At 40.8% G+C, this 24,598-nt stretch overlaps 1 non-coding gene across 1 annotated transcript; it reads left to right on the top strand.

Moving 5' to 3' along the window:
• Window positions 1-1,182: 1,182 nt before the first annotated feature.
• Window positions 1,183-1,289, top strand: LOC112067212 (U6 spliceosomal RNA). The gene has a single exon (XR_002893154.1). It is a non-coding gene; the product is annotated as a U6 spliceosomal RNA (small nuclear RNA).
• The last annotated feature ends 23,309 nt before the right edge of the window (window positions 1,290-24,598 follow it).

Genomic DNA, 24,598 nt, shown 5'->3' with positions numbered 1-24,598 from the left:
AGTTTGTACTCATTGGATTCTAATATTTAGATTCACATCACATGATCTCCTGTAATTTGCAGCGCTTTTACCATTTCCCAAGTACATATGGGTGAGAAGACGTGAATGATAAAAAAATTTTTTTAAATATTCTAGACTTCTTAGGAAAAAAGTCACCCTGAAACATTCTGATTCTCTTGTTACATATCTTTCAATTCTGTGTTGTGGGAAACAGCAGAAGAATTACACATATTAATGTTTAATATGTAAAACGTATCCTGATACTACTTGAAAGGAAGAACTCTGGGTCTGTAGTGTCAAAGGCTCTGATTTATTTCTTACAGGGATTTGAGTAGTCTAATGAAACAACTTCAGAACACAATGACAATGAAAAGAAGTCTGGGAAGGCCTGAGGCTGGTATTGATTCCAGGGAGACAGGTGATGTGACGATATAACACAGGGAACAAAGCACATTGCTCCATTAGGGAGGAATCTGTATGAGTTAAGTATATGTTCAACGGTGACGTTAGCGTCATCGCTAATAAGACGTCCTTTGTTGTATCCCCCATCCTAACAACAGCAACTTGACATCAATCCACAGGCAAAAGTGCCTTTGTCTACGGATTCAGCAGTGGCCTGTGAACTGGCTCCAGCCTCTCTTGGCTGCAGCTTGGGAGTCCCGGGAGAACAGTGTCTTAGACAATCACCTGTGGATGAGAGAGCCTTTTTTTTCCCCCAGGTTTCCAGTGGAGAAGTTCAGCACACCACTGGAGCCAAACAATACAAGTCAGGATGCATTATAGAGGTTAAGAGGAACTTTACCTGTGTCACCACCCCGCCCCCCCCCAAAAAAAAAAAGTGGCACAGCTTAGTGCCAAGTGGGAACTTTCTGGCCTGTGATTTCTCCCATGAGGGAAAGTGAGTGCATGAGTCAGAACTTAGCTTCCCCCCTGTATGGGATGTTGCCAGAGAGGCACATTTCTCTCTCGTCCCCTACAGAGTACTGAGTCAGGAGCTGCAGGACCAGAGGGAAGAGGGAGGCGAAGAGAGAGGACTCGAAGAGGGCAGTAAAGGGACTCGGGTCCTACTACATGCATCACGGGACTCCACCAAGAACCCCACGCATGAAGCACTGGGATGCCTCACCCACAGATCCCCCAACTGGCCCATGAGCACTCTCAGTGCTTATTAAAGAAAATGCGGTGCTCACTTTGGCAGCACATATACTAAAACTGGAACCATACAGAGAAGATTAGCATGGCCCCTGCGCAACGATGACACACAAATTCGTGAAGCGTTCCATACTTTAGGCTCAAGAGGGAGGGGATATGGGGATATATGTATACGTATAGCTGATTCGCTTTGTTATACAGCAGAAACTAACATAACAATGTAAACCAAATATACTCCAATAAAGATGTTTAAAAAATGTGGTTTACATTTTATTTACTATCTGTCTGCATGGTTTGAAGAAACATATTTATGGGACATTTATATTACTGTGTGATGTTCACCAGTTGCCATTATTTTCAATAAACAGCTCAGAAATAATTTAGTTCCTAAATTTCTAATTTGACTACTATGGACTCATAGAGGACTAATTTTTTTTTTTTTTTTAGTGGTACGCAGGCCTCTCACTGCTGTGGCCTCTCTCGTTGCAGAGCACAGGCTCTGGACGCGCAGGCCCAGCGGCCATGGCTCACGGGCCCAGGCGCTCCACAGCATGTGGGATCCTCCCGGACCGGGGCATGAACCCGTGTCCCCCGCATCGGCAGGCGGACTCTCAACCACTGCGCCACCAGGGAAGCCCAGGACTAATGTTTAATGAACACTTGTAATAGGTAGAAGATTTCCTGGGTTTGTGAGAATCTAAATATGTGTAAGTGTTGTCCTCTGCCTTCTAGTTGTTACTTAAAATAGAAGACTAAAACCAAGATTAGAAAAAACTAAAATCATGTATTATAAAATCCAAGATTCAAAACAAATACTCTGATATTTTAATACGAAAACAGACCCTAAATTATTTTTATTTAAAAGATTAGACCTTTCCCCACGTTTAATTTTAGCTCAACATATAGTAAAAAATATAGCTGTAAGAACACCTTTCTTACACATCTTTTGCACATCAGTGATTCTCTGTCCATGCTTTACTGGCCTAAAGATGGATTAAAAGAGCTTCCCTAAAGTGCTTTGATTTGGAGTAACCTCATTGATTGTTTCCTTCCTGACACTACTTTGTGAAATTAGATTGGGATACGCTTTTCCTTGAAGAGCTCTACATCCACAAATGTTTCTGATTACATGAAATCATTCAGAGTGTGAAGGGTCATCATGCAGAGAAATGTGTCCGGCTAGTCCCTATTGCCATAATGACAGAATAAGAGAATGTGAGTTTAAACTGAAAACGAAGGGATTTGGCTTGCTTATGGGGAAGGTTTTATTATTTAAACCCTCTGTCTTAGAGTAGCATGGATCTCCTGTTAATAATAAAAGCCAAGAGCTACTCGAAACTTACTGTGTCAGGTACTGTCCGAAGTCCTTTACCTGTGTTAACTCACTGACTATTTGCATCAGTCCTATGAAACAGATATTGTTATTATCTCTGCTTAACAGATAGAGAAGAGTTAGTTAGGATTATAAACTTGGGGGGAAAAAAAGAGAGAGAGAGAAATATGACCTATGCTCTCAACCACTCTGTTTTTGGGTACTTTGTGCTGTCTTAGCTCTTAACCGATCCTATCTTCTTTCATGCTTAGCCTTTCTGATCTGTTTTCCAGAGCCCATCTTCCCATTCTTGCTGACACTGCTTCTCCAAATCCTATATGCTGAATCATGTAGTTTTAATTAAATCTTCCATAATATTTTAGAAGTATTACCCATTTAATCTTTTCAGGAGAGTTACATGTAGAGGAGAGATCACCTCTATTGCTTCCTAACAAATGATTCATAAGTTTTACATTGCTACCTAGCAGCAAAATTTCCCACTCCCACTGATGCTTTATAAACACTTACCTATTAAACCTAGAAGTAATCAAAAAGTATTTCAAAGAAAGCTTGGTAATGGAAATATCTAACAATCAATATAAGAAGACAAATGATTATGTTTAAGTTCTCTATTAAAGAAATGGTCTATTCTTGTTTGGCAAAGTTTTTTTTCCTAAAATCTCACACAACCTAATACTGAGGGCTTAGACAAGCTTAGTTAAATGAACTTAATTTCTCATTAAAGATTATGGTGTGCTACTTCTCAATATGCACCCTCATTTCCAGCTATCATTTACTTTGTTTTGCATTATTTTCCCTGCTACCATCTGTCACTGGGCTACAATCTCATCAAGTTTCCAAGTCCAGCTGGGTGGAGTCTTCTAATGGTCCCCATTCTAATGGCGTCTACCAGTGTAGAGGTGCTGATGATTGTGAGTTATGGCCACTTTGCACAGAATCATTTCTGACAGATTTTTTTCTAATTTTGATGTGATAGGTAACATCTAAAACCCTTTTTTTTTTTCCTCTTAGGAGCTCTCTTCTCATTCTATGGGTATCTTGGCCCTATTCTGAAATGTTACACTTTAAAGAAACTTAGTGCAAGATTATATGACCAGATTAAACTCTGAATAACTTCAAGTGACTCTGGACAAAGCAAAGCACACTGAGAAAACATCAATTCCTGGGTTTTCTCCACGTGGAATTCCTCAAAGTGTGATCCTCTACTATCTTCATCAGAAACACTGAAGGTGTTTTTAAAAAATGGACGTACTGGTCTCCCTCTAGATCTATCCAGTCAAAACATCTAGGCACTGTGGATTGACATCTACAGTTTAAATAAACATCACAGGTTAATATTACAAACTCATGTTTGAGAACCAACGTTTTGTTATTTAGATAGCACCTACCTCCAGAAGCAGTGATACCAGAGAGGAATAGTAGACAAGTACAGCTTTCAGACCCTTTGTAAGGAAATGGGCGTCTAAGACACCATGGTTTATTCCAGGTGCATAAAATGAAATAGATACAGCACCCAGGGATCCAGCCATGGTTAGGTGCCCTGCATAATGTAAATTTATATGGTATGGACATAACGGTATGTCATCTGCTACTGAGATAGCTCAGTGCAAAATTCAGCCCAATTGGGGTATTCCATATTGGATAGTCTCACTAATGGGTGGCTGCCCCAAAAGGAAGTGGGTTTCTAGGCCTCGGTCTGAAATACCCTGGGTGAAAATGGGCCTTTGTTCTGGTTCTTCATGGACCTTAATGTCATAATGAACTTGTGAATAAATACAGCTGCTGTGATGGGTTTCCATGCTTCTTTATTTTCTAGAGTATCTTTTTTTGTGTGTGGTACGCAGGCCTCTCACTGCTGCGGCCTCTCCCGTTGCGGAGCACAGGCTCAGCGGCCATGGCTCACGGGCCCAGCCGTTCCGCGGCATGTGGGATATTCCCGGACCGGGGCACGAACCCGTGTCCCCTGCATCGGCAGGCGGACTCTCAACCACTGCGCCACCAGGGAAGCCCTCTAGGGTATCTTTACAATAACCTAATATCATCTAACTTGGCTTGTCCTTTTCTTGCAACCTCAGAGAGCTCAGGAAAGAATTAGTATGCTGCTGCTCCAAGGCCTGGGCCCGGCCACTGGGCGGCCGTGGCGAGGGCTCTGGAGCCCTGCGGGACACAGACCTCAGCCTGACCCCGGACCCTCCAGCTCACCCGCCGGCCCCAGCACGGAGGGCCTAAAAAGCCCCGGGGAGAAGGCAGCCAACTGCCTTTCACCACACTCTCCGCCCCGAGGCCCACTGTGAGTTACCTGTTGGCTAATCTTCTGCAGGTCTCGCGGTCTCGCGGTCTCGCGGTCTCGCGGTCTCGCGGTCTCGCGGTCTCGCGGTCTCGCGGTCTCGCGGTCTCGCGGTCTCGCGGTCTCGCGGTCTCGCGGTCTCGCGGTCTCGCGGTCTCGCGGTCTCGCGGTCTCGCGGTCTCGCGGTCTCGCGGTCTCGCGGTCTCGCGGTCTCGCGGTCTCGCGGTCTCGCGGTCTCGCGGTCTCGCGGTCTCGCGGTCTCGCGGTCTCGCGGTCTCGCGGTCTCGCGGTCTCGCGGTCTCGCGGTCTCGCGGTCTCGCGGTCTCGCGGTCTCGCGGTCTCGCGGTCTCGCGGTCTCGCGGTCTCGCGGTCTCGCGGTCTCGCGGTCTCGCGGTCTCGCGGTCTCGCGGTCTCGCGGTCTCGCGGTCTCGCGGTCTCGCGCGGTCTCACGCTGAAGATCACGCGCTAACGATCACGCGCTAACAGTCTCGCGATAACGGTCTCGAGAGGAAAGCCTCCCGCTAACAGCCGGTAGGTGATGCCTGTGTCCCTCCGCCGCCCCGGCCTTATTATAATAAGGGACACCAGTCATATTGCATTGGGGCCCAACCTAATGACCTTAACTTACTTCTAGAAAGACGCTATCTCCAAAGAAGGTCACATTCTAAGGTACCAATCATTAGGACTCCAACATATGGATTCGGGGAGGGCGGGGGGAACAGAATTCAATACTTGCCATTCATATTAAACGATATTTAAGTGTGATGGCAAATGAAAACCATTCTGCATCCTGTGTGACCAGTATTTTCTTACCACTGGCCTAGGCTGTTCTTGAGGAAGGCTGATTCCTGCACAGTCATGGCTGCAGCTAGAAGGACTCCTGGACCAAGCCACCGTGGTGTAGCAGCATTCTTTGAAAAACAACGACTGAGCCAGTGAGTAAGTACAATCTTTGGTTGTAATTCTTTAGTGGTAAGCTTGTGAACCCAAGGTTCCTTTAGGAAGAATAACACTGTTCTGAGAGCTGGACAATATATGCTTCACCACACTGGTGGGCAAGGATGTGTTAACCATGCAGGATGAGTTTTTTTCAGTAGCAATAGTGTAAACATATTAACAGAAGCAATGGCAGCAGAAAACTAATATGTGTAGAGGAAATAAGGAACTAATTAGCTCCTGTAGCACTTTCTCTGTTTGGCCCTTGGACACAGGAATGGCCCCTATATGTTTTTCTATTTCTGTGTAACAAATCACCACAAATGTAGAGGTTTAAGCCATATCCATTTATTAGCTCACTGTCCTATAGGTCAGAAGTCTGAGTGCAGCATGGCTGGATTCTCTGCTCAGGGTCTCAGAGACAGAAATCTAGGTGTTGACCAGGCTGGGCTCTCATCTGGAGGTTCTGGGGAAGAATCGGCTTCCAACCTCATTAGAGTTGCTGGCAGAATTCAGTGCCTTGCAGCTGTAGGACTGAGTTCATGTTTCTTTGCTAGCTGTTGACCAGGGGGCCTCTTTCAACTCCTTAATTCACCCTTTTTCTCTTGTGGCCCCCCTCTATCTTCATACCAGTAATGGCATGTCAAGTCTTTCTCATGCTTCCCATCTCTGCCTTCCTCTTCTGCTTTTAAAGGGCTGATGTAATTACATTAGGCTCAGCTGGATAATCCAGAACACTTTCTCTATCTTAAGGTCAATTAACTAATTAACAACCTAAGGTCAACTAATTAGTAACCTTAATTACATTGGCAAAGTCCCTTTTGCCATGCAGCATGATGTATTCATGGGCCTGATATTTTATCATACAGTCCCTGGTATTAGGGCAAGAAATCTCGGGGGGACATTTTTATAATTCTTTCTACTACAGCCCCTTTGGAATGAGCACGCCTCTTGGATTCTTGGCTAATTCAGGGAATGCAGGCCCAAAGAGAGACACAAGGGACTTGTCCCTCTGGGCATGTGGGTGCTCTATTGATTGTTTTCAGTATTAAAGAGAGATACCTTACTCAATTCATTAATTAAAAAGTATTTATTGATTACCTATTTGGGGCCAGTCCTCTTCTAGGTACTGGAGACTGAGTAAGGAGGAAAATATTAGGCAAACAGGTAGCTAATTCGTTTAGGACCTAGTTGGCCATTATCAGGACTTTGGGTTTTACTGTAGATATTAAGGGAGGTTATTGGAGAGTTTAATGCATTGAGTGTTACGATCAGACCTAAAATTTAATAAAAGACACAAACGGCACTTCCTCTTCCAGGAAGTTGGAGCAGATGTGCTTTTTTACTATTCCTCCTGCTAATAACTACAAATTCCTGACCTTTATATGTAAAATAAACATAGGAAGACTCTGAAAGGTGGAGAGAAGGCCAACTGTCCAGGGACCTTGGTACTCAAGGAATAACATGGTGGTGAATTCTCTGGGTTTTATATTTGCCCCAGGTATCCCAAACTTAAAGAATCCACAACCTGTAAATGCCAACAGGCACAGACAATAATAGCTCCAACAAAAGCCTGTTGCATCTAGTTAAAGGACCAGGAAAGGGGTATGCTAGCAAGACAGAAAGGTTTTAGACAATAACTGTTCTACTCTGACTAAATACCACAGAAAAAAAGCTATGGTTTCATACCCCCCCTCGCCCACTCTCACAACAGCAATGGCCTAGAATTCTACCATTGCCAGGCTGTAAGGAGGCATTCCAATGCCCTTGCTGGGATAGTGTTAGAGAAGGCCAAGCAGGGAGCCAGGACCTTTATTCCCACTGGGAGTAATGAGACCTCCCACCCCAAGGTGTCAGTGAAGACCTCACGGGGAAAATAGGTTCCATACCACCCAGCAGTAAAGAGGCATCTCTTCCTGGGATAGTGTTAGAGGAGGCCTAGTGGACAGTAATGACGTTCACCACTGCTCGTTGCTGTTGAGGTTACCCCTCCTGTGGTGTCAGTGGAGGCCATGTGAGAGACTCCAACTCCTCCCAGGCAGAAATGTGGACCATCCGGACATCCTGTAAAATAGCGCATTGATCTGTTACATTGATGACATCATGCTGGTTGGACAGAATGAGCAAGAAGGGGCTAGCTTGCCAGAAGCATTAATAAGACACATACCCTCCAGAGTGTAGGAGGTAAGTCCTATGAAGGTTAAGGAACTTGACACACCGTAAAGTTTTTTGGGGTCCAGTTGTCTCCTTTTGGCATAGGAGTTGAATAATATGGACACATAGGTCTAGAAACCAAGAGATAGAGGCAGGATTGGCTGCACTTACTAACACAGTGACCTGCTGGGAGACTTTCTGCCTCCCATCCCAACGCTGGGTTCTACAGGTCAGAAGTCCTGGTCCCCAAAGGATGCTCACTGTTTCTATGAGACAAAACAAAGGTCTCATTGAGCTATAACCGTGGCTGCCACTTGAACACTTTGGATTCCTTGTGTGTATGGACAAGTAGAGAAGAGTTGCTAACATCTTAGCACAGATAATTGACCCTGATCAGAAGGAGGAAGGAGGACTGCAGTTACACAGTGGGGGCAGGTAGGAATAATTATGTCATTTAGGTGTTCCACTTGGATGTCTCCTACCACTTGGACTACAGATGGGCAAATGAAGCAATCTATGCCTGAAAAGCATACACGAACAGGGGCCCAGAAGTCTTAGGAAGGAGGTGTAGGTCATATGACCAGATAAATAAGAGAACTGTCCAGGTGATGGCTAAGAGTGAAAAGAATTTAGAATACACAGTGGGGACAGGAGATATTGAGTACCAGCTGCAGACCCAAGGCCAACTTCAGTGATGGGGGCTACAGTTCATCCCTGTAATAAATTTCCTCGCAAGGGGAGAGGCTCACCAGAACCACAGAAGATCTCCTCTTGAATGTGTATGAAGAAATGAGTGTGCACAGTATAATGGGTGGACTGTTTCAGTCATAGGGGTGCACCACTCTGATCTCCTTCAAGAGACAGCCTGCCAAAAGGAGTGCAGCGAGCTGACAGTGGTAGCACCTTCAGGATCTGCTACAGCTTTCAGACTGAGGTCATGCTCTTTCAGGGGACTCCCAGCCAATAACTGAGCATCCTGGGGGTACTAGGGCCTGACTATTTGGCCTAATAAGGGACTTCTCTGTGGGAAACCTTTGGCTCAAGGTTCTTATGGGACTAACCAGGACTTTTTCAAGCTGTCTCACAGGCAGAGGCTTGATTTACCAGTCTCTACTCACAGATATCAGATCTGAATTATGGTCTGAAGGCTTTCCTTGCCTATTCCTGCTTCCTTTCTCCTTAAGTTTTCTCAAGGAATACCCTCTTTAATTCTTTTGCATTTCTAACTGTATTAGTATATGCTTTCCGAATGATTGAAACTGACCCATACCCTAAAGATCTCCTGCATCCTTACCTGTTGCATTGTATAAAAAACAAGCAAACAAACAAACAAACTAAAAAACTCCCAAATTGTCCTCGACAGGTAGGATTAATAACTCCAGATGGAGCTGTAACCTTTGTTGCCTGTTTGTTCAGCTGTATAAGTAGTCTAACATGGTCAGATGGCACTCTTAACTTCCAATTTAATGGAACAATTGTTGTGTCCCCTTGTGGAAGCACTCATATTTTGTGAACCAAGACCACTAAACTATCCGACTACAAAGTTGTGGTGATGAAAAGCAAAACTTTTTCTGAGGATCATTAAGGGTAATAGAGGAACCACTCTCATTTCCACATAGTGATTCCTGGACCCAGGAATCCTTGCTAAGAAAATCATCACCGTATATTGATTGCCGTTTAGAGCATTACCTCATGCTGGTGGATATTAGCCATGCGCACAATGTTTTGTCACCTAGGTGGCACTGTAACTAACTGAGTCTTCAAAAGGCCATTGCATTGTAGTATGAGGCCAACTCAGTGGATTCCATTAGTGTAAGCCATTGATGAAATTGTTTGCTCTACAATGAGTTTCTTGGTCAGGAGCAATGCTGTGCGGAATACCACAGTGATGAATAAGTTTTCCGTAAATCTTTGTTATTTTATTTGTTTATTTTCTTTATTGTTTGTGGCTGTGTCAGGTCTTAGTTGCGGCCCGGGGGATCTTCGTTGAGGCACGTGGGGTCTTTTTGGTGCAGTACATGGGCTCTTCGTGGTGGCACACAGGCTTCTCTCTAGTTGTGGCGCATGGGCTTCAGGGCGTGTGGGCTCTGTAGTTTGTGACATGAGGGCTCTGTAGTTGAGGCGCGCAAGCTCAGTAGTTGTGATGCTTGGGCTTAGTGGCCCTGCGGCATGTGGGATCTTAGTTCCCAGACCAGGGATTGAACCCATGTCTCCTGCATTGGAAGGCGGATTCTTTACCATTGGACCACCAGGGAAGTCCCTGTAAATCTTTGGATGGTGTTTTGGTCAAAACATTGCATGTAGGGAAGGCAAATGCATATCCAGAATAGGTGTCTATTCCAGTGAGAACAAAATGCTTCCTTTTTCATAAGGGAGTGGTGCCACTTATTGCCCAGGGAATTATGCTATTTCAGGGAATCAGTCTTGGTTTCTGCTGTTGGCAGTCTGGGAACTCAGAAGTAGTATAGACATATTGGCTTTGGTGATTAGAAGACCATGATACTGAGTGAAAGCATAACCTCTATTCCTGCTGTCATGATCTCTTTATGCATGAACACGTTGCCAAGGCTGGAGTGGCTTTCAAAAAAGGCTGACTGACATCTACATAATGGATTATCTGCTCCATTTGATCATTAAGTTCCTTTTCAGCTGAAGTTACTCATTTTTGTGTATTTACATGTGATATAAATATCCTTACACTCTGTGCTCATTCAGAGAGGTCACTGTCTCATCCCCAGACCTTCTTGTCATCAATTTTCTAATTATGTTTCTTCCAAATTTTTGACAGCTAGCCAAACCATTATCATTGCCTATAAATCAGTGTAGATACACACATTAGAACATTTCTTTTTCCAGGCAAAATGAGAAATCAAAAGTATTGTTCTAAATTCTGCCAACAGGGAGAACTTCCTTTCACCATTGTCCTTCAGGGCTACCCATGGAATGGGGCTGCAGTGCTGCAGCTCTTCAGATGGGTGGTGCCAGAATACTGTGCAAAATCGTCTGAATATTTTCTTCATCATTTAACTGGTCATTGTGAATTTCCCATGAGCTATTGGTGCAGGATGAGAGAAAAAAGAAGATGTAGCTCCAGTAGGACTTATGGGAATCTGAGCCATTTGCTGTTGTGTCTTGGGACCTACCTAATTCTCATCTCATTTATACTCCTTTTCCTGATGAAGGTGTTGCTGTGAACATTCAACTTTCTGGCTTGGGGTCAGACAACTCCCCCTTCATCATGGGCAGATTAGAAAATATGGCAACTTGAGGGCCACTGATCAGGCATTCAGTCTCCATTTACCCTCACTGATAAGTCATAAGAGGTTTTTCAAAAGGAAAATGGTTATCAGCAGATGATAACTTACCTTTGCCCTAAAATCTGAAAGGTCTGTGATGTATTTTACCTATAGGGTCTGGCCAAAGACTCCATACAGCACTCCTATCTGCTACAGACATTTCAAACATACCTGGATCTGGTGGGTTGTATGACCCAAGTGGCAGAACAACTTGCACAGCAGCCTGGAACTATTGGTGAGCTGTCTTTTGCTTTGGGCCCACTTAAAACTTGCAGCCTTTCTGGTTTCTCAGTAGGTGATTTGGAGCAGTACACTCGAATAAAGTATATGATGCCTCCAAATTACGGAGAAGCCAATAAGCCCCTTTCTTAGTAGCTGAAGAGGACTTTTAACCATGGAGGGCTATTTCAACATGCCTCAGACCATTGGACTCCTATAAATTTCACTGAGGTGTCAGACCCCTGAATTTTCCTGGGGGATATTTCCTACCCTCTGATCCTCATGTGACATACAAAGGTTTCTACTTCCTGTTTACCAGAAAGGTCCAATCAATGTGATAATATTGCGTTAGATCAGCATTATATGCTATGGGATAGATAGGGTATCAAAGTCCCTGCAAACTAAATATAACAGTGATAGAGAGCTGAAAGCAAGCTATTCTTGATGTTTTCTATCAAGTATAGAGAAAAAACACAATCACCTGTTCAACACTTGTACACCACACTGAATGCAGCGAATCTGTTTTAGTAGCAGCATTTGCCACTCTGTTACTCCTGGCCCCCAGAGGACAGCTGTTGCAGAGGCCTTCAGGGTGCCGCTGCTCCCGGCCCCTACTGTGCTTTTCAAAGCCGTTATAAAAGAGGCATCCTCCAGAGCTTCCCTAGGGACATAATTGGAAGACAGATGATTATAAAGTCACCAAAGCATTCCAATTTCCTTAACTATTTGATACCATAACACTAGGTTAGTTCTGATTTTTCAACCCCAGTTAGCATAAACCATATTTGATTCCAAATTTTAGCCAAGCAATCAAACCAGCCAATCCAAGTTACTTTAGTTAATGCCTTAAATTCAAAATTTCTGCTTAATCCTCCTGCATCAATAGATTTGGCTTCATCCAATATTGCATTCCTTCTACCAGATTCCAGCCCCTTAGAATGCATTATGATAAATATTCCCCAGCTTTTAGTTAATGTATATTGGCAAAGTCTTGCAATATTGTGTATGCCACATTCTCCCAGGTCATACTTTGTGCCTGATATCCTGGATTTTAATATAATTATAGGTCAGGAGTAGCAAGAAGAAGAAGATTAAAATTTTCTCTGTTGGAAAGATCATTACTGGTTCTTTAGGCAAGGAGAGTCGAACCTTCTTAGACAGCAAGAATGGGCTGCTTCCACTGGCAAATGTGGCAAAGCAGAATTTGGAGGTTCATGGTCCCCAGCTTCTCTAGAATCTAGCCAGTTGCTCCCATTCCCATTTTCATGGTTCTCACTCTTTTTATGGTTGTGAATTCCATGCACATTATCATTTAGCTGCCTGCAGGACTGGACTTTGGGTTTGTTTTCAGAAATACCAACCATTTAGCTCTAGGACCTAAGGAAGCTTTCTGGTTCATTCCTTTGACATTGAGCTGGGAATTTAAAGCTCTAGCTCATCATTTTCCTTTTTCAAGTTTTTAAAGAAGCATCAACCAACCCCACAGTCGTTATACTCTTTGTTTTCACTAAAAACCTGGCTTCTGTAGACACTGGATTCCAGATGACAAGAGTTGATCTCATGGCTCACCCCGAGAGCTGAGGATGGGGTTATCCAACCCAAACTGCATGACCAGGAATGAGTGGGGAGTGAATTCTTCCATGGGAAACCAGGGTACTGTTGATGGGAGAGGGTAGGGATGGAAGCATAAACAAATATCTGGACACCCTGTCCATAGTTGGTCTTTTCTCTCCAAAGTTGAATATAAAATGTAATGTACTGTTGCCATTATTTAGAAGATCTTTCTCAGAGCAAAACTAGAATGGAGCAGGTCAGAGGCTGGGACAGGGGGTACAGTAGACAAGAATGTAAGAAGACCAGGAACTTGAAAGATTAGCAGAAGAGACCAGCAAGAAGAGGAAATTGCAGAACAGCTAGGCTGGAAGTGAAGACAGAGGCTCTGCTTGCTCTGCAGTTATGTTTAGAGCTATACCTAATACCAGTTAAACTATTATTTTTTAAAAATTTTATTGGAGTATAGTTGACTTACAATGTTGTGTTAGTTACAGGTATACCTCGAAGTGATTCAGTTATACATATATTCATTCTTTTTCAGATTCTTTTGCAATATAGATTATTACAGAATACTGAGTAGAGTTCCCTGTGCCACACAGCAGGTCCTTGTTGGTTGTTTATTTTATATATAGTAGGGTGTGTATGTTAATCCCAACCTCCTAATTGATCCCTCCCCACCATGTTTCCCCTTTGGTAACCAGAAGTTTGTTTTTGAAATCTGTGAGTCTGTTTCTGTTTTGTGAATAAGTTCATTTGTATCATGTTTTAGATTCCACATATAAGTGATAGCATATGGTGTTTGTCTTTGTCTGACTTACTTCACTTAGTATGATAATCTCTAGGTCCATCTATGTTGCTGCAAATGGCATTATTTTGCTCTTTTTTATGACTGAGTAATATTCCATTGCGTATATGTACCACATCTTCTTTTCAGCATTACTTTTCAGTTTGGATAGACACAATTCTTTACATTTGAAAGATAAATGGTGTTAAGTCACATACATTTGAATGAGAACATGTTCTGTCCTGATATATAAGTGAATTCTTTTTTTCCCCAGTTTTACTGAGAAATAATTGATACATATCACAGTATAAGTTTAAGGTCTACAACATGATGGTTTGATTTACATATATTGTGAAATGATTACCACATAGGTTCAGCTAACCTCCATCTTCTCATATAGATATAATGAAAAGGAAGGAAAGAAAACAAGAAAAGGAAAAATAAATTCTCCTTGTGATGAGATCTCTCAGAATTTACTCTCTTAGCAGCTTTCCTATGTATCAGTGTTAGCTGTAGTCATCAAGTTGTACATTACACCCCTAGTACTTAGTTATCTTTTTTCTAAGTATAGTTGACTTACAATATTCTTTTAGTTTCAGGTGTACAACATAGTGATTTGAAATTTTTATACATTACAAAATGATCACCACAATAAGTCTGGTTACTGTCTGTCATCACACAAAGTTATTACAATATTTTTGACTATATTCCCTGTGTTGTACATTACACGCCTGTGACTTATTTATTTTGTAACTTGAAGTCTGTACTTCTTAATCTCCCTCACCTATTTTACTCATCTTTCCATCCCTCTTCCCTATAGCAACCAACAGTTTGTTCTCTGTATCTATGAGTCTATTTCTGTTTTGTTATGTTTGTTCATTTGTTTTGTTTTTTAGATTCTACACATAAGTGAAATCTTATTTGTCTTTCTCTGTTTGACTTATTTCATTTAGCATAATACCCTCTAGATCCATCCATGTTGTTACAAATGGCAAGATATTACTCCTTTTTTCTGGCTGAGTAATATTCCATTGAAATATATACACTACATCTTCTTTATCTATTGGTTTATTGATGGGAACTTGGGTTGCTTCCATATCTTGGCTATTGTAAATAATGCTTAATGAACATAGGAGTGCATATATCTTTTTGAATTAGTGTTCTTGTTTTTTTTTTAGAAAAATACCCAGAAATGAAATTGCTGGGTCATATTGTAGTTCGATTTTTAAGTTTTTGAGGCACCTCCTTACTGTTTTCCATAGTGACTATACCAATTTTAAGTGCATTCTTATATTCAGATACTGTTTGAGCAATGAGAAATAATGTTTTAGTATTTAGTATTTTAGTAAACATTGTTTCCATTCTATGTTCATTTTTGTATTGGAATGAAAGCTATGCTACTCTTTGGAGAATTTGGCTAACCTTTCTGCTTATCACACGTCACAATTATTTCCAGGATATTGAGAGTTTGGAAGTTATTTTCCCAATGGTGGTATCATGATAATGAATATTATTTAATTCTTATCTCTAGGACAGATTTTAGGGATTTCCCGTAAATTAAGTTATATGATTGTGGGGCCTCATACAAAATTCCCCAGAGCTGGCAAACGCTAACCAAGCCTCCTGCTGCTCCCCAAACCTTGAGCAATTGCCATGAGGTCTCAGAATCGAGCTTTTTAGAGTCTCGTGTAGACTTAAATTGGATGAGCTGGGTAACAGAAGCATCTGGCTTTAACTTCTGTTTTTCTGAAGTTTTACCAGAGGGATTTTTATAAAGATTCTGTTTAACCTCATTTTCATTTGTCAGTGTCAGCCTCTTCTGTGGGAGTCTTAAGTTTACCCTCTGTGACCTGCTGGTCGTTTAGCAGTGCTAAAAATATAAAAATACCTTTCCAGGCTTTAGTGTCAGTTGCTATCTTTAAGAAATAAATCCTATATACATGCTCTTAAATGCTCAAATTCCCATCTTGCTTAACTATCAGATTCACCCAGGTAAAGTCAGTCACATTGTATAGTTTTTTAAAAAGAAGCAGTTCTCACTTACTGCCATTTCAAACAGTTTTTGCAGCTTAATGCCATATTTTTATATTGTAGACAACTGTGAAGTGTCTTGAACTTTAGGCCAAGGAGTTTCTATGTAATTTGGTATGAAATGGAACAATAAAATACTATAAAATGCTGCATTGATAAAATAGTACTAAATGTAATTTCGTCTTTTCTGTCCTGAGAAATCCCTTGGATCTTTAAACGGACTGCTATTTGTCCATCAACATCTTCTTCTTCTTCTATCTGAATGGAATTTTCAGTGAACCATATGGCCAACCAACTAGCTTCCTTTATATTTAAATGTAGCCATTATGAGTTAGTCTCTACAACGATATAGAACTTAAAGAAAAGGAGCTTTCCCTCTTTTGGTCTCTTCCTTCATCCTGCTACATGAGATGTAGACAGGGTGGTGAGGCATCTTTGCACCTGTAGCTGCCCCAGGGATGCAAGAGGAACAAAAAGAAACATGGGAACCTCCTGGACTACTTGCAATATGACTGTTAGAGGAGAAAGAAAGAAACTCGACCCTATCTGAGCCACTTTTAGTATGGTGATCAGTAATAGCAGCTGAACTTATATCATAGATAATTCAGTCTGGTTTTACATGTGTAAATAACTATTCCTTAGCATGGAATGTCCCCTGTGAAGAACAATACAAAGTATAAATATAAGAGCTCTAGTACAAAAAAAGTGATCTCTGATGGTATCACCTCTTTTTGCATGTTATTTATGGCAATGACAGCCATAGATATGGTTGAATATATGTTGCATAATTTCCCCATACACTGTTTCCCAAAGTTCATTCATTCTTGTACCACCTTCATAATACTTGCCATATTCATGTCCACTTTTAATATTAATTATTTAACATTTTGTTTAAATTGACTTTTTATAACTGATGTAAATGGAAATTGATGTGACTTAGAGTAAGTAGAGGGTAATTACAAAAATAACTGCATTAAAAAAATTATAGCAAAATATTATTACCTACCAAAGGCCCTGGACCCGAGACCTGTTCCTTACTTATTAAAAGAGATCAGTTAGATTTAGAGGTATGTTTAAGACACACTAGCAAGAACTTGAAACTTTCTGTTTGGTATAATTAAGTGAAAGAGAATTGAAAAGGGAAAATCTTTATCTCTATGTGACTAAATTTTATATAATGCTGCATGAAACAAAATCATTCAAGAGTACGATCAAGTGCAGTCATTCTTGCACTTCGGAAAATGCTGCTCTCTGATTCTGTTTCTTATCAATAAATAAAATATAGCAATGATCAGACAAAATGTTGGGTGGTGGGGTATCAGGTATATTCCAGTATGTAGTATAGTTTCTCTCTGTTTCTATGTCAGTCTCTTGCTCTGAAAGTAAATAAGACAGCCAACTACTTAAAGACTCAAAGTCCTTGCTACTTGTTATATCATCTCATATTTTTGCTTTTGAGCTAGGCATTAGATACTTTTTAAAAATTATTATATTATTATTTATTTTTGGCTGCGTTGGGTCTTCATCGCTGTGCGTGGGCTTTCTCTAGTTGCGGTGAGCGGGGGCTACTCTTCATTGTGGTGCGCAGGCTTCTCATTGAGGTGGCTTCTCTTGTTGCGGGGCACGGGCTCTAGGCATGCGGGCCTCAGTAGTAGTTGTGGCTCACAGGCTCTAGAACACAGGCTCAGCAGTTGTGGCGCACGGGCTTTGTTTCTCTGCGGCATGTTGGGTCTTCCCGGACCAGGGCTCGAACCTGTGTCCCCTGCATTGGCAGGCAGATTCTTCACTACTGCGCCACCAGGGAAGCCCTAGCATTAAATACTTTTAAAAAGTAACTTCAGTTTACCAATATGTGATCCCAAGAGTGAAATCATGACCTCACGGAGGTCCAGATCTGAAATGAACATCTGGAGCAAACTGTTTAGGCCTGAGTGGACATTTAACCTTGGACATGAAAATAATAAGCTTCACTAAAGAACAAGATGAAAAGAGAGTGGGTCATTTTATAAGCAAATATAGATTTGTTTAATTTGAATGGCTTCTGATTACAGAGCAATCTTTGAGGTTCTTCTTTGAAAACTGTGAGCACACAATGATGCATTTCTGATGAAACGGTGTGCAAATGTGCTGCCTACAGAAGTGGCAGCTTAAGAGTGCTGCCTGTGAAAGCAAAGTACAGTGTAGGCAGATGCTATAGGAGCTTCCCAACAGGAATTCTCTTATGCACTGGGTCATGGAGAAAGGGTTGATAATTTTACTGGCATAAATTTGCCATTAACAGGAACTGTAGCATGTTCTGAAGCATTTTCATCATCCATAGTTCATCTTATGAACGTTTCTAGTTGTAATTCAAACCTCTGCATTCACACAAAAAAGTCTTTTTTTCATAGTGCTTATCAAACAAGTAGAGTTTCATTTGTTCAGGTTGTCATTTAGCACTTGATATTAGGTATCCCTTAGGCAGAAAACTTGAAAAAAATTATTCTCTTTTCATACTAACATACAACTGGATGAATTCATCTAGATTTGCACAACACCATGGTGCATCCCTGCTTCAAAGATTAGACAGCTGTGTCAGACAGCTGTGTATTCACCATAATCGATTTCCTTTTTCTTCTGGCCTCACAGATAGATCTTATTTCCAGTTCTTAAGTGTAGTGGATACAATGGAGTTCTAGCCAGTGGAATGCAGAAGGGTTATACGCCATTTTCAGGCTAGTGCAGAAGGGGCTATTGTGTGATTTTCCCTGTTTTCTCTCTTTCCTTCTGTCAGCCAAATGGCTTTGGAGAACTCAGTGGAGGTCTGTGAGTTCCTAACAGATGGTGGGAGTATAGTATGTAAAGAGCCTATGTTCCTGAATGATTTCATGGAGCAAATTATCCCCTGCCCCCAGGCCCTGCTGATTGGACTTCCTGCGAGTAAGAAATATACTTTTATTGTGTTAATCCACTGATTTTTTGAAGTAATCCCTAAATGAATGCAGCTTGATATGATCAAAAGTACCAGATAACAGATGATAATTTTAAAGCTGAAACAGACCTAGTGACCATTTAAACCCAGGCACCTACTCGACAGATGCTCTCGTGGCCCAGGCAACACACAGTCCCCTTGCTGCTCCAGATGGGCAGGAAGGAGAGCAGTGCCCACTCCACACACTGCTCCAGGACTTCAGCAACGGCATCCCTCCGGGCAACAATCTCAGGACTTCCAGAGAAAAGACTCCATTAAAATAGCCCAACATCCTTCTTTTATAGGTGAAAAAAATTGAGACTTGGAGTGTTTAAGTGATTTGCTCAAAATTACTTAATTATTAAATGAGGACTATAAACTAGGTCCCCTAACTCATCATTGAGGTAATTCATATTTATAGGTCATTAAAAGCAGTTTTATTCTGAAATGCATGAAGATAATTACAAGCTAGAAAGTTCAAGGAGCTAGTTCTTTTTTTTTTCTTTTTTTTTTTTTTCCGTACTCGGGCCTCTCACTGTTGTGGCCTCTCCCGTTGCGGAGCACAGGCTCTGGACGCGCAGGCTCAGTGGCCATGGCTCACGGGCCCAGCTGCTCCGCGGCATGTGAGATCTTCCTGGACCGGGGCACGATCCCGTGTCCCTTGCATCGGCAGGCGGACTCTCAACCACTGCACCACCAGGGAAGCCCAAGGAACTAGTTCTTGACTTTTGGCAAGTCAGTATCTGTAGATGAAAATAAAAGTAGATGAAGAATGGTCTCGAATTCTTAGCTACTCCTCCATTGAGAAGTAGAGTCTAAATCTCCTCCTCTTGAATTGGGCTGGCCTTTTCAAGTTGTTTGACCAAGAGAACATAGCAGAGGGGATTTCTAAGATTAGGTTATAAAAATCCTTGAAGTTTCCACTAGGTTCTTTTGGAACACTCTCTGAGTTTTCACTTAAGTAGTTTGACTACCCTCAGCCTGCCAGCTCTAATGGTCACGTGTAGGGCCTCCAAGCCAACTGCTCCAGCTGAGCTCAGCTTCCCCACCACCCCTGTGAGTGCCAGACCTATGAGTAAAGCCACCTTGGACTCCGCAGATCAGCTCCTTTGTCAGCTGAAAACCACAAATTGAGAGAATTCCCCAGCTGAGCCCCACTTGGATTTCTGACCCACGAAATCATGAGATATGACAGAAAATGATGGTTGTTTTAAGCAGCTAACTTTTGCCATAATTTGTTTCACAGCAATAGATAAATAGGATGCCCAGTGAATGAAGTATTCTCTTTAGTATGTAGTGTAAATGTAAAAAATGTGGAATGAGGCCAGTCTTCCTGCATTCAAATCCTGGCTCCACCATTAACTAATTAATTGTATGATCTTTTGTGTGTATTAGTTGCCCAATCTGTAAAATTTGGATAAAAATAATGCTTACCTTATAGTGGAAATTAAGTGAATTAATATTAATATTCTTAGAATGTTACCTGGCACATAATAAATAAAACATAAAAATTGGCCCTCTTCCTTGCTTATTAGTTTCTCACTATAATCCTCATAACACATTTTCCCTCTGGTTGGCTCAGTAGGCTGCGAATGTGTTGGTTTGCCAACCACATCAGCCTGGTAAAGTTGGAACTGTTTTTCCCAGAATCCCCTTTCCTCTCGTTTCGGGTTAGAGCCAGACAAAAGAGGAACTTCTACAGGGTTTGGAAGGCAAAAATGAAGCAGCAGTCATTTCTCTCTGTATTATTTTCTTGGGGCTGCTTAACGAATGACCACAAATTTGATGGCTTAAAAGACTAAAAATGTATTCTCTCAGAGTTCTGGAGGCCAGAGGTCTGAAATGAGTTTCTGAACTCACTGAACTGAAATCAGGGTGTCAGCAGGGCTGTCCTCCTTCTGGAGGCTCCTCGGAGAATCTTTCCCTTGCCTCTTCTAGTGGCTGTGAGCGTTCCCTCACCCCTGGCAGTGTCACTCCAGCCTCTGCCTCCTTCCTCCTTTTCCCTCCTCCTCTACTGTGTGTGTCAAATCTCCCTCTCCCTTTCTCTTATATGGACATTTATGAGTAGATTTAGGGCCCAATGGACAAGCCAGGATAATCTCCCCACATCAAGATCCTTAATCACAACGGCAAAGACCTTTTTCCTTCTCAGGTAATATTTGCAGGTTCCAAGGATTTAGACCTGATATCCTTGGGTGGCCATTATTCGGCCTTCTGTACTCTCTCACTGTAGTGTTCATTATTTCCTCTGATTGAGTCAGTAGGCTACTCACGAGGTGGTTTACAAACCATATCATCTTGGTTAAGTGGGAACTACTTTTCCCAGAATCTCCATTCACTGTACGGTTCAGTGGTTAGAGTTGGGCAAAGGATGAATCTGTACAGGGTTTGAAAGGCAAAAGTGAAGCAGTGGTCATTTCTCTCTGAAGATCACGGTGGTTATGCAGCGACAGCGAGATGCTGATGGATTCTAGGCTGTCCCCTCTTTCCAGCATTATCTGAAAATGAAGGAACAGTGTGATTTGACAACCTCAGAATGGTAGGTCATTTTAGGCCACATTATTAGAAGTATAGGGCCTGGAGTGATGTAGATAATAATTACATATCATTGATCAGATCTCAGGTGGGATCTTTTTTTGAAGATACATGCTAATTTAACACTATTCAGGGAATACAGAGAAGTACAAAAAAAAAAGCAAAAAATTATCTTTACTCACAACTCAGAAATCACCATTTTAACTTTAGGTGAATATCACTCCAAACAGTACACAGGTTACTAGGAAAAAAAGGTGACTTCAAGGATTAAGGGATTTATGAAAGGATAGATTCATAGACTATTATGTGGAAAAAATTTCATATACCTGAAGGCAGGCAATTAAGCTGAGCATAAAATTTGTGATTATATATATCTTATTTCAGAGCTTTGTAGAACTTCACTGGCTTGTTACTGAATAATTTTTTTCCCTTTATGTTGACTTTGAGTGTGTGTGTGTGTGTGTGTGTGTGTGTGTGTGTGTAGTAACTGAAGAACTCGTTTTTTAAGACTATTTTTTTTAGAGCAGTTTTAGATTTGTAGCAAAATTAAAAAGAAGGTAAAGAGATCTCCCATATACTTCCTGCCACCATGCATACATAAAGAAATCTCTATTTTTGAAGTACAGCAATTTAAGTAGGACATATTTATATAGATAATCCTACATTCATTTTTCTTAGATTACAACATACCCATTTGATCTATGTATTTGCATTTTCATTTCAGGGAAATTATTCTTCAGGTCTTTATTTTTACTAATGTAATATATGTATTATGTTTTAGCTAATTATTTTAATCCCTTTTGTATCTTCTGTATTTATTGGGATTACCTCAAGCCTTTCCTCTGCATAATTAATAGATTTTCAGCCATGTCAGTTTTGTTCCTTGCTGATTCCAAGTTAGTGATTAGTTCTGAAATAATGTTGTTTCTCAAGCTGTTTATATAGTTGCTTTATCATCTTCTTTTTGAGTTTATGTTTTATTGAATTACTGTTCAGATTTTATTTTTCTATGGTTCAAAACACTTTTGGGGACTTTTCTTTACCTTGGATAATGTTTTCTTCTGTATAGGGTTCTTCATCTGGCTTTACATGCTTTGTTCTCATCCCCTCTTCCTCCTCATTCTCTCCCTAACATCTTTGCTTGCTTTTTCTTTGTGGTTGTTTTTTGCCTTTTTCCTCAGCTTACTCATATTTAATGTGGGCAGTTTTATCCAGATTCTCAATGTTTTTATGTAAAGTGGTTGCATTCTTTTTGGCAGCCTTAACACTTTACCTAAGACTGATTTATCTTCTGCTTGAATACTGGGGACTGTATTTTATCTCCTTTCTGAAACTTGAAATATATCTGAGAGTTGGAGCCTTCTTCACAGGACTTGAGAGCTGAGTTCTTGTTTAATATTTTGTTCATCACCCACTCCTGTCTTTGTAGAGTGTACATTATCTAGTCCAAGATATATTATATTTTCAAGAGACAATAGTTTCAGGCTTTAGATTGTTCCCTTGTTTTGGAATTAACCCCTGGATTGTTCCCTTGTTTTGGAATTAACCCCTAGACAGTATGATCCTTAACAATATTTTCTGCCTCTCCTGAGCTTCTGAGAGCCTGATGTCAATTATAGTGGCTTCTACTTTCAAAGCTTTCTTCTGCTGCCACTCACTTTATAGTACATCTCTCTCTGCATTAACCGTATTAGTGAGAATTGTTAGGATTTCATCAATTTACTTTTTCTGGAACAAACTCAGTAATGCTTCTTGGGAGTTCGGAGATACATACCAAAACCCCAGAATTTTCTATTTTTTCTTTAATTGTAATATATTTGTCATTTTTGACTATTGATTAACTTGCATTTGGGAGCAGGAGATCTTGCATTCCAGTTTTTCTTTATTACCATTAAAAAGACTTTTGACAACACTTTTGAAATAGTATTATCAATCTAGAACTTATGTAGAAGAAAACAAGGGAGATAATAAAGTGATTAAAAACTTTGACAGTTAAGAAACACTTTAAAAATGTCATTTAAAAAGGAACAGAGGTCTTTACTTACAGAAGACTCAGACACAATCAGTAATTATTAAAAGCTTTCTGTTAGCACAATGAATAGTTTTAATGTGTGTGACCCCAGAGACAGGAGAAATACCAGTGGGTTGAAATCACAGGGGGACTGATTTCAAATTGATACAGTGAAGAAACTTCAAAAGTAAAAGCATGCCTACCTCTGGGTCTTAGCTCTTGTTTTTCACCTTCTTGAAACTTCCTAATCCTGTGATATCTGCTGGAGGTGCTGCATTATTCTCATCAATCCATAGGATTTTCCAGATCCTCCTATTATTATTCTCATCTCTTCCACATCTTTTCTCCCACTGTACTGTTGAACTACATAAAAGCAAATGTGGTTTTATAATTATTTGTGTTTTTGTTTCTCACCTAAAATATTTGGTCCACCTTAGTGCCTAATACAGGGTCTTGAACAAACAGTAGATGATCAGCAATTTTGACTGAATTAAATTAGATAATATATATTTAAAACACATTTACTCTTTACAGATTATTGAATTAGTTCACGCTAACATAGTTGTCCTATTAATAAAAATTAAATTTACTGCTAACCTCTCTGTATCCTAAAGCATCTTTTATTTAATGAAAAAAAATTTACCTGGTTATATTACCACTTATCTGAAAATTTATTCTTTAAAAATTTCACAAGATAATTGGACATGTAACAATCACACAATCTGTTGGGTATAATCATCAAATTTAAAAAAAGGTAAAGTCTTATAGTATGGTATTATATTGAGTACAAATAAATATTTAGCAGTACTACAGCCCTTAGTTTTTGGTGTTCTAACAGGCTGCAAATCTCAGTTTTGCTTAAACTTAGAGGATTTTAACATTCCCTATAAGAACATATCATAGAAAGAAACCGATTTGAATGCCTTTCTATCCCACCACTAACCTTCATAATTAATGAGGTCTTTCATTATTTAAATAAGTATGCTGAAACCATTTGTCTGAACTAGCAGCTGCATATTAAACTGAGTTCTTCATAGTTTTGAGTGGGCAGTATTAAGAATTTATATATGCTGTACATTTAAGTGTTACTAATTTTTTTTTAACATCTTTATTGGGGTATAATTGCTTTACAGTGGTGTGTTAGTTTCTGCTTTACAACAAAGTGAACCAGCTATACACATACATATGTTCCCGTATCCCCTCCTTCTTGCGTCTCCCTCCCTCCCACCCTCCCTATCCCACCCTTCTAGGTGGTCACAAACCACCTAGCTGATCTCCCTGTGCCATGCGGCTGCTTCCCACTAGCTATCCACCCTATGTTTGGTAGTGTATATATGTCCATGCCATGAAGAGACT

The sequence above is a fragment of the Physeter macrocephalus genome, chromosome 5 (genome assembly GCF_002837175.3).
Source record: "Physeter macrocephalus isolate SW-GA chromosome 5, ASM283717v5, whole genome shotgun sequence".
NCBI classification, from domain to species: domain Eukaryota; kingdom Metazoa; phylum Chordata; class Mammalia; order Artiodactyla; family Physeteridae; genus Physeter; species Physeter macrocephalus.
This window is presented reverse-complemented; position numbering and strand designations above follow the sequence as displayed.